At 40.1% G+C, this 16,076-nt stretch overlaps 1 protein-coding gene across 4 annotated transcripts in view; it reads left to right on the plus strand.

Annotated features, from left to right (window-relative positions):
• The window catches only part of sphkap (SPHK1 interactor, AKAP domain containing), a 155,465-nt gene that overhangs the window by 37,198 nt on the left and 102,191 nt on the right, over window positions 1-16,076 (plus strand). Inside the window, exon 2 of one of the 4 annotated variants that reach the window (XM_028574486.1) lies at window positions 1,493-1,574. The exons of the other annotated variants lie outside the window; for them this stretch is intronic. The gene's annotated coding sequence lies outside the window, so the exon portion shown is untranslated. The remainder of the gene's footprint in view (window positions 1-1,492; window positions 1,575-16,076) is intronic. 4 annotated transcript variants of the gene reach the window in all.

Consider the following 16,076-nt stretch of genomic DNA (forward strand, 5'->3'; position numbering starts at 1 on the left):
ATCTCTATATTGTTTTCTATTAGGCCTACACTGAGGGGGCCCGCACTGATAAAAGTGATGGAAAAAATCAATAAAAATAATCCATATTGAATATATTGTAGGGTTGCTAAATGCTACAGAATAGAGTAATTTTTTTTGAGACTGATCAGAAACCAAAGATGCTCTGAAACACCAGGGTCTATGCTTTGTGCACTATGACCTCCCTGTGGGTGGTCAGTTAAACAAAAAGCCAATTTCCCCATGTAGATCTATACAGAATGCCACATTTATTTAGAGATTTCCTATTTGATATTACCTACAAGGCCTAATTAGGGATGTATCAACTCTAAATCATGTTTTCGGCCTCCTTCCCTATCTACGTGAGTAGACCGTATCTAACAAATGAACAATGCTGCCATTTTTTAAGGGCAATTAAGCATAGTCAACTCACATTTTGTATTTGCTCAAGACTTCCCTAAAGCCAGACATGCAACAATTAGTAGATCACCAAAAAACTTTCAGACTGCTGGTCAACAAAAGAAAACAACTGAAACATCACCACGTGCTATGGGATGTTGTGATGGGGCATTTTGCAGAGCAAACTGCACTCCTGAATGTCCGAGTAGAGAGCAGGGACAGGACTTTTTACAGTGTAGGCTGCGCTGTCTGTGCTTCTCTTCTGTGCTGTCAGTGATTAGCTCCGTTTGTCATAAGACAGTGAGAGAGACGCGAATGAGGCTCTCACAAGTGTCCTGGATTAATGGATTATAGATGAACAGGCTTTTTTTTCACACTTGGTGATGAATGAAACACTTTATTCACTTATACTACAGCTCCATCTTTCTCTCTCACGCATAGTCTTTACATCTGTGCCTCACTCTTTTTCATCAGTATGGAATTGGATTTTTAATCTTGTTCTATTGAGTGTGGTTGTCTGCTCATGGCTGGCTGCTTCCAAATATATTGCATTAGGAAAGGTCACAGCCTCGAGGTTGACACCAAATTTTTGTTGGGGGGGACATCTCATGCCACAGCTCTTTGCTGTTCTCACTTTTCACGCTGTCACCACCTCACTCTCTAAAGCACTCACACTTTCACCTTGTCTCTATCGCTTCACTCTCCTTACTTATACCTGGGAGACACCTGTCTTTCAGAGGGAAATAATATTCAGTTCTGACTGACATGTTTGTGCCTCTCCCATGTTAACCTAATATTACCTTTCGCTCTGTGTTCGTTTAACCAGCCATTTTTAACTGAAACAGTCTCATATAGACAATGAGAGTGTCTAAATGTACTGAAAATACGCTCCGCTTCAATCTAGAAAAGCAGACAGTTTGGATTTAAATAATTTTCCTGTCTACTACGGCTGCAATTTATGTTTAAATGTATTATTGATCCATCTCCCAATTATTTTCTCAATTAACTGATTAATTATTTAGTAGAAAATGTACATTCAAATGTCCGAGAGGCTAAGATGACATCTTCAAATTGCTTGTTTTTGTTTCACCAACAGTCCAGAACCCAAAGACTTACAGTTTACGTTGATAAAAATCAGAGGAAAGCAGCAAATCCTACATTGCAGAAGCTGAAACCAGGTAATGTTTGTCATTTTTGCTTGAAAAAACTATATTTTAGTTGCCAATTCATTTTCTGTCAATCTTCTGATTGATTAATTGGCCATTTTCAAGCTCCTTACACCTTTAAAAGCACTACGTGAATAATGCATGCAAACTTAAGCATGCTTGCAACTAGAAATGTGTGCTAGACAGTGGATTCTGACTGTATAGACTGTACTGTGCAGGAGGCTGGTCAGAGTAGACAAGTTGTTATTCTGATCTATGGTGCTGTCAATGCGCACAACAATAAGGCAGTAATAGTGGACAGACACGAATGGAACCATTTGCAGAACAGTAAGACCGTTGTTTCTGTCAAATATACATCTTCTTACAATATGCTTAAGGGCCTGGTAATGTCCACACTGAGGTACTCTGAGACATATCACACACACACACACACACACACACACACACACACGTACATGATGTGCATGCATCTGTGTGAGTGTGAGGGGGGAAGTGATTGCCATTCTCCAGCTTCAATAGGTCAACAGGGCTGAAGCTCCCGCGGCGCAAAGAAATCGCTGCATTTAGCTGACAGGGGCGATCGGAGAGATTGGCCTTAATGACAAGAAAGATGACAAGACAACCCGTTCTCAATCCGAACTAGTAATAAAACGGATGTTTGGACAGTGGCTGTCAGCGTCTGAAGCGACGAAAAAAGCGCCCTTCAGCATGTTTGTAGAACATACCGGGGAGAGCAGCATCTACACGGGGTTTAGCGAGTAGTATGTAAGGGGAAAATTCCGCGTAGGGAGGTTGGCCAGGGTGGTGGATGGGGCAAACGCAGGACTTTCACCCAGGAGAGCGTGGTTCGTGTCCCGCTTTCTTCTTTAACTGGCCCGTTATTCCCGCATGTCACGGAAGCGTAAGCCCACCCACAACCTTTTCCTAAACTCAACAGCCCCGTTGTTCCCGCGAGTCACGGAAACGTAAGCCAACCCACAAGCTTTTCCTTAAGCTAACTGCTTTTAAAGGGTCGCCAGTAGTCCTGACCAAGCGTGTTTTAGTTAAAACGCGTTATAGGACGCTAAAGGAGACTTTTAGCGTCAATAACAACGACAAAGGCACCTGACCAAGCGTCTCTATTTTACGAGATGGGAGTGAGAATGTGTTGGACAAGACAAACCTGTTGCCATTCTTAAAGCATCTTTAACCGTAGTCTTTGATGACAAAAATAAATAAAACGCATGTTAACAAAAAGTACGTTTTATTGCCGAAAAGCAGCAAATCCCCCAATTTGAGTAGCTGAACCCAGCAAGTGTTCAGCAGCTTGATACATGTTTTTAATTGTCGGGGATTACCTTGTTGTTGATCAACCAACGCATTTATTGTTGCAACACAATACACAAACCAACAATAAACAGACATAATTACCCAAAAATATATAAACTCTACTAAAAAGTCATACGGTGAAAAGGTTAGTCAAATTGATATATAAAACAAAGGTTAACAGTAAATTATAACCCACGCTGCTTGTTCTAAACTTCCTGGGTCAACTCAAACTTACTGCACCTGCCAATGCACACTCGCGGTTTTCCAGAACAATGAGGGATTATTAGTGACGTTACGGATGCGTTCACGTGTTTTACCTCTAAATAAAGTCATAGTTAATGTAGCTAAATTGCTGACTTGTTGACAACTTGTATGATTATTTGACAGCCCATGTTGGTTTTGGGGTTACGGCTGGAACCATTTCTGGGCTGGGGCCTGTAACTTTGTGTGTAAGTGGTGTGAATCTTTTTATATAACTCTCCACCAGAGAGCAACTAAGCGTATTTTCCATTAGAGTACTTGCCTTATTTAGATATCTGGTAAATGGCTTTTAAATCCATAATCAGGAGAAATCCTATATTCTGCATGAACAACCTCACTAAAAGAGACCTACAGTAGGCTTCACATTCCTCTCACAGGAAACTGAGGACTTTAACAAAAGTATTGTTTGTAAGAGTGTTAACGTTTTTCTCATCGGCTTATGCCAGTTTCCCCTGAACAGTGGGACTAAGACAAGCAGAGAGAATATCATTTGTCATATTTCACGCTGAGGTTTACAGTAATTTATCATTTTTTTCTCTCTTTTTTTTGGTTCTTTTTCTCAGTCCTGTTTCTCTGTGGTGTTTCTGCTTTCTATGAGAAGCACATCCACAAAGTAGAGCAGAGGAGAATTAGTTTGAGTGCATGGGGAAATAATGTTCATCTATCCTCCCATGGATGCATCCAGCAGAGAGGGACTTAGCTCACAGTGGAGATTTATTTTAGATTGTGTTACATTATTTTCTTAGCCTTGCACTCAAAATAATAGCTCGCCAGAAGACTCGGAAATAATGTGTTGGAGCCTTTGATCGTCTTAGAGAGATTTTTTTCTTTTGTGCAAGGTAAAGCATAGAAGAATTTTTGCCAAGAAAGAAATCTGAGAAAAAATATGCAGTTTTTGCATCATGTTTAATATTGCTAAAAAAACAACAACTTGGTTTTGCGCTGTGCAAACAAATCTGAAATAATAGGACGATTAGCCAATTAGTTAATTAAGAGAAAATAGCATGTTAAAACGTCTCAAATGTGTGGATTCATTACTTTTCTCTGTTTTTATATCATTGCAAATTGAACATTTTGGGGTTTTGGGCTGTTGGTCGGACCAAACAAGCAATTTGAAGACCTCACCTTGGGCTCTGTGAGCTTTTGATGTGCACTTATTTTGTATGTATAATAATGTCTAAATGATTATTTGACTAATTGGAAAAACAAATAACATATTATTCAATAATGAAAATTGAATAATTGTTTGCAGTCCTAATGACATGTTTACCTTCAATCAGACATCATGGTCGTCTTCTTTCCTGGAAAGTCTACAGAAGCCATATTATTTAGAAGGTATTTTGGTGAGAGAATTTCATGTCACACACTTCTACCTTTGACCAATTGCTTTAATTACTGGTATGCTCAGTTGTGACGTGATGAAATATGAGCAATAAGTCAGTGCTGTCTCTTGTGATGATTGTTTCTGTAAAGTGGCCTGAGTTAGTGGTGAATTCACACACAAGTCCTCTATAGTGAGTGGAGCCACATTTTCTACTCTATTTGCTGTTTGAATCACAACTTGCCAACAGCAGGGCTCAAAATACTTTTTTCTGTGTCTAAATGCACCAAATGTTTTTTTTTTTACCTGCACCAAGATTTTGTTAACTGCACCATTTGGTGTAATCCTATTTCTTCTTCTTTTTCGGCACTTCCGCCATGGCCGCGACCAGATTCCCTGTACAGTAATGTACAATGAACCTACTTATGGTCATAGTAAGAGTTTTATCATACAGTATTAGCACTTTTTTTGTTGACCTAACATGTTAAACAAGACTTACAGTATTTAATATGATGTGTATTATAATGTGTATAATGTAATAGAAGCGCATCAAAATCTAATCGCCAGCTGGCTAGACCAGGTTTTCGCAAACAATGGCTTACTTGAGCAGTGTTTTACAGTGCTGCTGGTCTTGTCTGTCTGTGCGCTCTCATTGTCATTTTGTTGTGGTGTGACTAGGTGGGTATCGTTCAAAAATCTTTGATACCGGTACCGATACCAATACCGTGACTTCAATATCGGTTCCTGAACGATTTTTTCGATACCAATTTTATATAATCGATTTTTACAAAAAAAAAATATGACAACATTACATATTATGGCACAAATCTTTTAATTTATTTTTCAGCTCCTACTACGTGAGTCCCGTCTTTGTGCATAAAGTAGAGTTTTTCCTGCATGTCTCTTCAACATGTAACGTTAGACAGCCGGTCAGCAGCATTATTAGCTCTTGGTAGAAGCATGCTGAATGCTTATTGGCTCACTGACGCCGATGAGATTTATTCCTGAGATTTGAACTCCGTTATTAAATGACGAGGCAATTTGGTCAGTGCCTAAAAGTATTGAATTCGGTACCCAGCCCTAGGTGTTATCATCTATAAACTTATTTTTCATTGCATGAGAGTTGGCAGCCCTGAACAGTTACGTGCACCAGTGCCTGTAAAGCTGAGAATTATGTGCAACGCTCAAATTTTATGTGCACGGTAGTGCATAAGCACGTGGCATTTCGAGTCCTGCCACCAAGGGCATTTTTAGCAACAACGTTATTTCTAAAGATAAAGCATTTGTAATAATTTAGCCATTCGCATACTCTTGGAAAACTGAAACAAATGTAACAACCATATTATTAGCTTTTGTAGGACATTCACAGTAAAAGAGAATTAGGGCAGGCTAATAAGAAAACAAGCAGGAAAGAGACAGGAGGAGACAAAGAACCGAAAGTTTTGTGGCAGTGCTACGCCACGTACTGCTGATCATTAATATGCACTGTGGAGCTACGTGACAAAAGGCCATAGCCAAAGCAATTTCATTTCCTAAGCAGGGCCTCTGAGGAGTTCATTTTAAATGCCCTCCAACCACGACTCAGTCTGAATTGCATTTGGAAAAAAAAAAGCAGCGTGATTGAGAAAAAAATATATCAGACTTGCCACCAGTTAAAAGGCAGAAATGACACGGCAACACTGAAAATATAAAATGTCATTATATATGATTCCCCCTCCAGGGTGTACTCAATCTCTGTAAACCACAGCTCGATCTTTCCCTTCGATGGATGAGATCGTCCAGCCTCTGGCATCGGTCATGGGGGGCTAGGACAAGGCCTTCACAACGTTAGCTCTACTTGTTGCAATTTCATGCCGCTCACATGTTTAGTGACTGCTGCTGCTGACATGTAATGAAATTAAGTTTGTGGGTTTCTTTCAGGGGAACAACAAGAGATATTTCTTCATTACAAATCTCAGAATGAACTTTTGAGGGCTGTAGGAGGGTGAATCAAGATCTTTCAAGGGATACTCAGTCATTGTAGGAAATGTACTTGTTTGTTTTTTATGTCTGTGTATTTGGCAGTTAGCTGTTTAACCTAGCTGTGCACGAACATTGGAAGAATTGCTCTGTCAAAGATGCCATTCAACAAATCAAATCTGTTTTATTAAGTCAAAAATGTGCAAAAAAAAGAAAACTAGACATTTTGGTTTTAAGGAATAGCTTGACATTACGGGAAATAGGCTTTCTCTGTTTCCAATCGTTATGCTAAGCTGACTGTAGCTTCATATTTAACGGACAGATATGAGAGCACTATCAATCTTCTCAACTACCCTTTGACAAATAAGCAAATAAGCGTACATCCAAAAATGACAAACTATTGCTTTAACCAAGCAACAATCTTTCACTAACCTTAAATAATCGGTTTTAGCAGCATAAACCTAACAATTACTACAGACTAAAAGCAGGTCATTGCACACAGCTCCTCAGAAGTCTTGTGCCTGTTGTAAAGTAGCTGTCTTTGTGATTTAACTCTGAACAAAAGCCAGTTGATCTATAATTTGCTAAATATAGATGAATACATCATGTAAAAAAGACAATTTAAAAGTCGTTGGTGGTGTATTTGACAGGATAGCTGTTTTTCCCTGTATCCAGTCTTTGTGCTACTGAGGGACCGTTCGGTATTTATGGAATGGACCACTGGAGGAAAATAGGGGGAGGGTCATGTCTTTTTATTCTTTGTTGAGGAGGAAACAACTTTTGTATTCAAGAAACAGCAAAATTTCAAAGTGGCTTGTTTGGTGCATATTTTTCCATATAGCTCACAGTCTCGGCCCCCCTTAGCTACCAGATGGATCTGACCCATGAGTTTGCTGGGGAGCAAGGGGAGCACTGCCCCCACTGGGGGCTGAAACACACTTGCATTGTTTAAAATATTTGTGGAATATTTACGTCTGGCATGACGAGATATTTTATAAATATTTTAAATAACACAAAACAACTAAATGGTGGTAGGTTATACATCTGATTTCATATACTGCTTTAGTAAAAAAAATATTACCTGGCTGACGATGGAAGCAGCAGGACGCAAAAAACGAAAATTACTGTTGCACTATGTCTGGACATCTTGCCGTGCCAACATTGCCATAAAGGTTTCCTAAATGCCATGCATATACATTTGATGTCAGCTTACTAATTGATTGCGGGTTTTGTGTAGATTTGGATTTTTAGACGTTTATTCCACTTTGTTTAAGCGGCAAAGTGGAGAGGCCTCGTTCACCTGTTTGGAGCTGGCTGGGGAATGTGATGCGCGTATAGGCCTTGCTGGATACACCGTGACCCTTTTTGTGGATCTACTAATCACTGTGGATTACATTTTTTTTTTCGTGTCATTGGATTACGGCAAAATACGGATCTTTTCACATGTTTTATGGTGTGATTGCGCTTCATTTCTGCGTTTTGGAGAGGCATCTCAACCATAGACATATATATAAACTGGACCAACACATCCCGTTGCTCTGGACGGAGACCAGTGAAGGATATTAGAAGCACTTTTCCGGTGAGCGCTGAGCGTTACTGCGCAGCCTCCAACTGAGAGAGATCACGTAGATGTGACGTGAGCAACTTGTCTGAAAGTTGTAAGTCTTCTGGTAGCTGTGCCAAGAGAAATCTCAATCATTCCCAATCTTGCAGAGACGGAGAGCGTAGGAATATGTAAGGAGATGACATGGGCACAGGCTAATTATTGCTAACTAAAATGCTAATTAACATTAGTAATTAAACTAAAACAGCTAATGTAAGTCGAAACTGCCTGCGAGCTCCTCCTGTACTATACGGTAATTCCTCTACTATGCAACAGTAAGTTGCATGGTTATGACACAATCGTTAGCCTATTTTTACAAAAACATCCGCTAAGGAGCCATAACGTGAGATACAAGGTAATGGAGCCTTTTATACATTGTCGTGTTTCTTTAGAAATAAACAGTGGACAAATAAAGTCTTTTAATGCTTCAGATGTGAAGTTATTCACTGTCAAAGTGACGTCAAAAGGAATGGCAGTCAATGCAATGCTAACGGTGGGTGATGGCTTGTAAGCATCAAAATGGCACCATAGGAGGTTCGAGTTCTGAAGAGAGGCTCACCCACTTGATCTCAACAGACTGTAGGTCGAACACTGATTGTTCACCGTTACATTTTAGTTGAATTTAAGTGTCGGGTCATTCCGCCACCGTCTGTCTATTGCATTCCAAGACAGCCGTGCCGCGATTGGATTTCATGTGGGTGAATTGTTAAATTGTTACAATGTAATTTAAAATCTGCTTTAAAAATAAACATACATGTTTTGGATATGTTTTGGATAATGTTCAGCTTCGGCAGCTTTACCTATATAGCTAAAATATACAATGACTGAGCAAGCCTAGTGACAAGTCCATAGCAACCAGTTTGTGTGTTGAATTTGTTATTACCCAGTGTGCTTTGCTGAATGGTGTCAATGTTTTATTTCATGTGAATACTAGGTTACTAGAGGAGTAACTTAGTATTTGAAGTAATGCAGTAATGCATGAAGTGTGCATTTAGTTTCCATGCTTATTGTGTTTCCACAACAAAGTTAGTGAGTAAATCTACTGAAATAGCCACCACACCTTAACAGAGGAGTGTGATGTATAAGATGAGAAGGCAATGACTTATAAGTCATGGCTGTAAAAAAAATTAAGGGCATCTCCACATCTTTGCCAAGTGCTAACCAGTACAGACGGGATCAATAAATTGATGGGGAGGGTCATGCCTCTTTTCGCAGTTATTTTGGAGGGTCATAAGGGATTTATTACTGGCGAAGGGAGGGTTAAGTATATTTTGACTAAAGATCCCTAAACGACTCCGGTGGCCATTTCAATAAATAACGAACAGTCCCTAAATGGTGTTGAAGAGATTCCGTCGAATTAATGTATATTGATCTTCTTATCCGACTCCCAGTAAGACTACAAGCAAGAGTATTTCACGAAGTGTTGGCACATTCCTTCTAGCCTAATTCAGATATTTAAAAGATTCAGCCTACTTGATATTCACTAGCAGCAAGACAGCACTCAATGGGCTGGATACCTGAGCTGATACCTAATACTCTCACTAGTTATCCTCTATTATTATTACACTGCACCGAGGGCAGAATACAGTAGTTATTTAAGTTTGGCGTAATCGTAGCACTATGGGAAAGGTCATCAAAGGTCACCAGAATCAAAAGGTCGCCAAAATCGACAGCTTTTCTTGTCTGGAGGTTTGTTGTCCATGACAAATGTCAAGTTAGTCAGACCATGTATATGGATATAATGGTCATAAGCCTACTTTCCGATACTTTCCCCCAGCACGTTTTAGCCAATCTTGCTCTAAGCTTAAGTCAAATCATTCTAATGAACGGCTGAGAATAAATGGCTAAAGGACTGTGACTCTGACAGTGAGAAGCTTCTACATTGTGAGCTGACCTAGGTGCAGTTTGAAAAGGACTTAGCTGGTTCAGAGGGTAGCGGAACACAAAAGGCAGCCACAGAGAGTGAGTCTGTGGAATCGATGGCATTTAATTAAATTGATATGGTGAGTGAACAATGCAATAGATCACAGGAGCTGCTCTTACTGTTGCAGATAAGCCATCTTGTCTGCAACACAGGTCAAGAGCAGAGTGGTCTTAATCCATTGCGCACTCACACACACACACACACACACACACACACACACACACACACCCTGTCTCATTGTGCAGCTGGACGGCACATCACAGTAAATAAGCTTAACACATACGTTTTCACACACAGCCAAGAGAATCAAGTGCTAAACAGAAAAGGGGGTGATTTTTGGTAATTACATCCTTTGCCTGTCTGTCTGCTTTGCTTGGTCGCAGCACTCGATAGATGGCAGGTAATCAGTGCTCTGTGATAAGACATTGTTAAGTCACTTAAGACCAACAGACGACTTAATTTGAATGAATTGTACCTTTTATTTTGTGGTGCAAACTTTCTTTAGCTTTCAGCTTTAATATTTTCCCAACCTGTCTATTATAATACGCAGCAGCAGCAAAAATAAAAAAAATTACCACCTGTCAGCCAGCAAAGGAAATGCTATTTTTTGGTGCTTTTTTCCTGAAACATTTCTTTTTCCTGTGATGAAGGAGGGGTTGAGGTGGGGGGGGGACCTTTTACTAAAAAGGCATGCCTTTTTAGTAAAAGGTCAGAGTGGGCTTTTCTTGTTCCCAGTGGATCCACCGTCTCACTCAGGAATAAAGAAACAACAAACACTCTTGCTAGGATGACTCACCAGGCTTTAAAAGGAGATTAAATTCCTGTTTTTCCCTCCGTCCTCCCCTCCCGCTCCGCAGTAGGCAAGTAATGGTGCTATCCCCCTGCAGCTCGGGGACATCGTCTTGAATGTCCTGAGGTGAGACCATCATCTATCGTGGGTAGAGGGAGCTATACAGTATGTGGGCAATATTTAACCACTGTGAGGTAACCCTGCAGTTTACTGTCATTTCTTCACTAAAATGTATTCTTAAAAAGAGAGAAAGCATTGTGCTACTGTGAGAGCAGCCGAGGAATCTTTTTATCTTCTTTCATTACTTCAAAGAGGGACCCATATGGGGAGGCTAAGTGGGGTGACGGCAGATACACTAAAAGACTGGTAACCATTTATTGGAGCCAATACATAAAACCATGAGTTATCATCTCAGCCCATCCTGGCTTCTGGTCCAAAACTGATAACCCCAGTCTTGAGATGGAGCATCTTTGGAAGCCTGACGCCTCCAAAGATCCCCTGCAGATTGCTTATTTCACGGCCCATGTGTATGATTTCACAGAGGCCCTCTGGAGTGGAGGGTCTAATGTTAAATGCTGCTGGCTCCTCCATCCTCTGCTTAATGCTGCCCGTTCTCTGCCTCCATCCCTTCCCTTAACACAACCCAGAGATACATACTAATAATAGCTCAAACCGTTACTGGCGCTAGAAAAAAAAAAGAGACATAAATATGGAATGCTGCTGACATAGAGGCACTGCAGGCATTGCAGTATGTAGCCAGAAATGTTTACTGAATGTTGTACCATTATGCTTTGAGTATAGAGAGATTGGAGACACTTCAAAAGAGAGAGAGGTGAGATTTGCTTGCTAACGAGCAGCATGAGATGTTTCATGTTACAAGAGTGAATTAATCTTTGTACTGTTGGGGGTTGCACTAACACACGTGCAGTCACACATACTGGAGCAGAGGGAAATGAGAAAGGACAGCAGAGAGCAAAGAAAATCAAATGGGACGAGAGAGACGGGAGACAAGATAGGCGAGAAGACAGGAAGCTCAGAGAGAATAAAGAGGTACTGATTACAAATGAGGAAGCCAAAAAAACGGGGCAAAAAGTAAACTCAGTTCTGCCAGAGAAGGGAGGAAATTAGGCCTACATTACCAAATGGATCATTTTATTGTACAAAAAGGACTCTTCTCACTTATTTTTTTTTTTCATAGTTAAAGGTCAGTACTATTAAAGCTGTTTGTCATTATGTTCCCTTCCCTGCAACCAGCCTCGCTGTCATTCCCTCATCAGCAACCGTTTCAAAAAGCAAAAATACTCTCTGGATTTTAATTGTTCTTTAAATAACCTCATTCAGATTCTTATTGGACAGCTCGTCGTGACAAATCAGAGTGTGAGGTGTTGTGTCAAGAAACATCAGAGTCAGTGTAAAACAATGTTTACAGACTACACCATTCTACATACATTTTAATCCATCCATTAGCAAAGTAGCAAAGGAATTGTGTGTTAGTTTTTGACAGTGACAGCCTCAATGGCTGCAGTGACATTCGCCAGTGCATTCATCTCATTTTTCAACTGAACTCAAAATAATCAACAATCAAGTCATTTAAATCATCCTTCAAATCTTTATTTTCACTCAATCCATGTTTCTAAAATAAATCTTCCAACAAATAACCTTTTTGAATGCAACATGTTTCAACAGCTAACTCTAAGATCTTGGCTATCAGGAATGTAGAATAAGTAACCATCACAGCTTGTTTTATTTTAACAGAAAATGTACTGTAACTACCCTCTGTCACAGTCTTAACTTTTAAAGTTCCAAAAGTTGTATTTCATGTAAAGTGACATGCATGAAAATACATGAAATATTAGAGGTCTCAGCAGCACGTCTTTCCTCTGTCTGCATGTCAAACAATAGGCTCGTTCGAGACTAGTTAGGTCTACGCAGAATCGATCACCGTCAATCGCCGCCCAATGCATGCCGGTTAGATTTGTGTCCGACTTGATCCCGACTTGCTCTGACGCCATGCACGCGTGGGCAACGATAACCTCACGAGATCGAGGCAGCCGCAGGTTTGAGACGCAGGCAACTTTGCTTTTCACCGACTGCAAGACCCAGGCAGACCCAGGGCATGCTGGGAAACGCCAGCCTCTCAGCTGATCTAAAAGCTGATTGGTTCAGAATCGACTCAACATGATGACGTTTTAGATCAACTTTTTTATTGATTTTGAATTGGAGGGATTTTAACTGCCATTTGTCTGATTTAAAGGCTTATTCTGTACAAACCACATGTTGTGTGGCTGATAGTTATGTTTAGAAGTCAGAGAGACTAAATCTGTTCATCACGGATCATCTACAGTGTGTTTTTAACAGTGATGGGAGTACACGTTACAGAAGTAACGCAATTACAGTAATATATTCCTTTTTGCTGTAATGCAGTAATATAATGCATTACTAATAAAATGTTGGTAATATTATACTCATTACACTCTCTGGAACGAGAGTTACAACGCATTTTAACGCAACATTTAGTGGCGTTTGTTTTTTTAAGAATTCACCAACACTGCGAAACATTTCGACACAGAAAAAAAAGTCTGTATTATTTCCTGTTGCTGTGTTCGGTGGTTGAAATGACTGCAGAGACGGATACATTTGCGACATGGACATTATTTTCAGGAGTTATTACGCTGCGTTGAAGCAAGCTGTCCCGTCACTGTTCCCGTGGTCAGAGCCAGAACCAGAGACGGTCCTGTCAGTGTCAAAGTGTACTAAGTGACCTGTGCAGTACAGGTGAACTTTCAGAAATGTATGTGAATGGGTCAGGCACACCGTCAATTTGTTAATTTCCACCCCTAGTTCTGCCTCTGAGTGGGAGGATCTAACAGCAATGTAATTTGAGCCTACGCTTCTTTTTGCCATTAACTGTAATTGGCTCCTAGTTTCATATTGAGCAGCTTGTGGTGACAAACATTCTTCCGCCGGGAGCAAAGTAGACAGATGCTGTCGGTCTCTCATTCTCCCTCTGCATCTGCCGATCTTGGCTGTCTGTGATCCCTTTCTGTCTTTCTCTCTCCCATTCTGTTTGTCTCTCTCTCCCCTTTAAGTCTTGATACACTAGTCATTTTTTAGAGCACAGTGACAATAAATGGAGCGGATCATAGACTGCTGGAACCAGTGATGAAAATCAAGTCTATGAGGCAAACTGTTTGTCAGACTGAGATTTGCATTTTAACTTGACACAGAATTTACTGGTTTGTGTCAGATTGTGGGTCTGATACAGTATGCCCTCTGTTCCCTGGTAGGAGGTCCCTGCTGTGCGAAGAATGCATTCCTATTGATTCCCTATTGTATATTAATCAGAACAACTCAAATTAATGGCAGGCATTGCAGTTAAGTGAAAAGCAGCGTGTCTGTCTGAGTTGCCGTGTTATTACTAGAGGTGTGCCAAGATCTCGATCACGATATTAAAACGTGATGATATTTCTCTTCGAGATGAAAGTTGTCTCGCGATATCAGTACACAAGTGCAGAATTACGTCAGTATGACGAGGACTGGGTCACATTAAATCAAGCGGTGCCAAATTTCGGTACCTGAGAGCGTGTGAGCTTCTCTGTCCTCTTTGCATGTTTCACAGAGAGCGGGGCTGAGCTCCAACACACACAAGCAGAGGAGCGGTGCAGACGGAGCCTCAGCAGCTTGTTTAAGTCACAGTGAGTCACGGCAATGCCGATAAAGCGGTCGCAAGACAGCGTTTGCTGCAATATAATACAATGGCGAGATCGTCACTTCCGAGACAGACGGGCACAACAGTGTTCTCTATGCCCTGGTAACTGGCTGGCAGGCTGGAGGTTGTAGGGCAAAGCAACTTTATTTTATATATATTTCAGCAACAAGGCAATTCAAAGTGCTTTACATTAAAACATTAAAGAGCAATTCAAAACGGTCATGAAAATAAAACAGGCTAAAATAGAATAAGATACAAATACAAGACTACAAGTTACAGTGCAGAGTAAGAAATTAATAATTATTTGATTTAATAACCTATTAAATCAAATGTAAGGATGGGTTTGGGAGGGGAGAGGGAGGTGTTTCATTTTGTGTAGTGTGTAAAATATTAGATATAACTAAGTGTTCTAGGTAAATAGGTTTCATATAATTTTTTTCACAGTAATAGTTTTTCATTTTGTGACTTTCAATTGAATAAAAGACTATTTTTCCAGTCATATTTCGTCATTGAAGTTTTCTTAAATCTTGTCTCGTGATCTTGTGTCTTTTGAGCTGTGTGAGTGTCTTGTCACAACCCCAATTATTACAAAACACTCTTCTTTTACTCACACCACAACCCGGTCCACTAAATTATAATTGTACACACACTGACATTTACATAAACACACACTGTACTGAACATACTTGCACATACACTTTTATATAGTTAATCACTTTGATTGAGGGTACTTTCATTCCCCTTCTTCCTCACTTTCTTATTTTTTTTAAAAACAGATTTCATTTCACAAACATGCCTCATTTGCATGCATGTTTTTAGACCGTCACTGCCTGTTCGTGTGAAGTTAAACAGTGACACACAGAGTCTGGTTTGCAGATCAGACAATGAGCGTGATCACACTGTTTCAAGAAATAATAGAACAAAACCCAGCCCCCCCCCCTTGTGGAGCACAAACTCACTGGAGATCTCACTGACAGGTTTTGCTCCCCAGCTAAATGCTCACACAATTGATGAGTCAGCCATGATACAGAAATAGGGCATTTTTTACGTCTTCTTTTTTTCCTGTCTCTGTGTCACACATCTAGGATTCATGCTCTGCACGTTGCAAGTGAGACACAAACTGAGTCGGCGTCCTTACAATACAGAATGGAGAGGGTTTATTAATCCTGATACACAATTCACTATGTACTGTAGATGCATTTAATCATGCCAACCTTGTTTTAAAGCTTTATTGGTATTTGATATCAGGCCTCTACACTCCTCAGCTGTAAATAAAGTGTAATTTAGCTGGGATAACGTGATTGTGTTGTGCAGAAAGAGGCGCTACTGAAGAGAAGAATAATGACTATAGTTTGTAGGCCTGCATAGTGATGTCGGGGTCCCTAGTTTGGTAGACTTCATAAAAATGAAGCTGATAGTGGATTTTTAACTGGTGGGAGCTCCACTTTACTCCAGTTTATTGAAGAAATGATGTATGGCTAGGCACTATGAATAAAATCCTCTGTCATGGTACAGAATGATTGTGATCTGTGATTTTATTTTGTATTATCAACACATGGAACACATTTTGAAAATCAAGAAACTGCTAATGGATAAACAATAACCAGATAAAAATGGGTTTTAGATAATCTAGCAAATT

This window comes from Perca flavescens, chromosome 3 (assembly GCF_004354835.1).
Source record: "Perca flavescens isolate YP-PL-M2 chromosome 3, PFLA_1.0, whole genome shotgun sequence".
Lineage (NCBI taxonomy): Eukaryota > Metazoa > Chordata > Actinopteri > Perciformes > Percidae > Perca > Perca flavescens.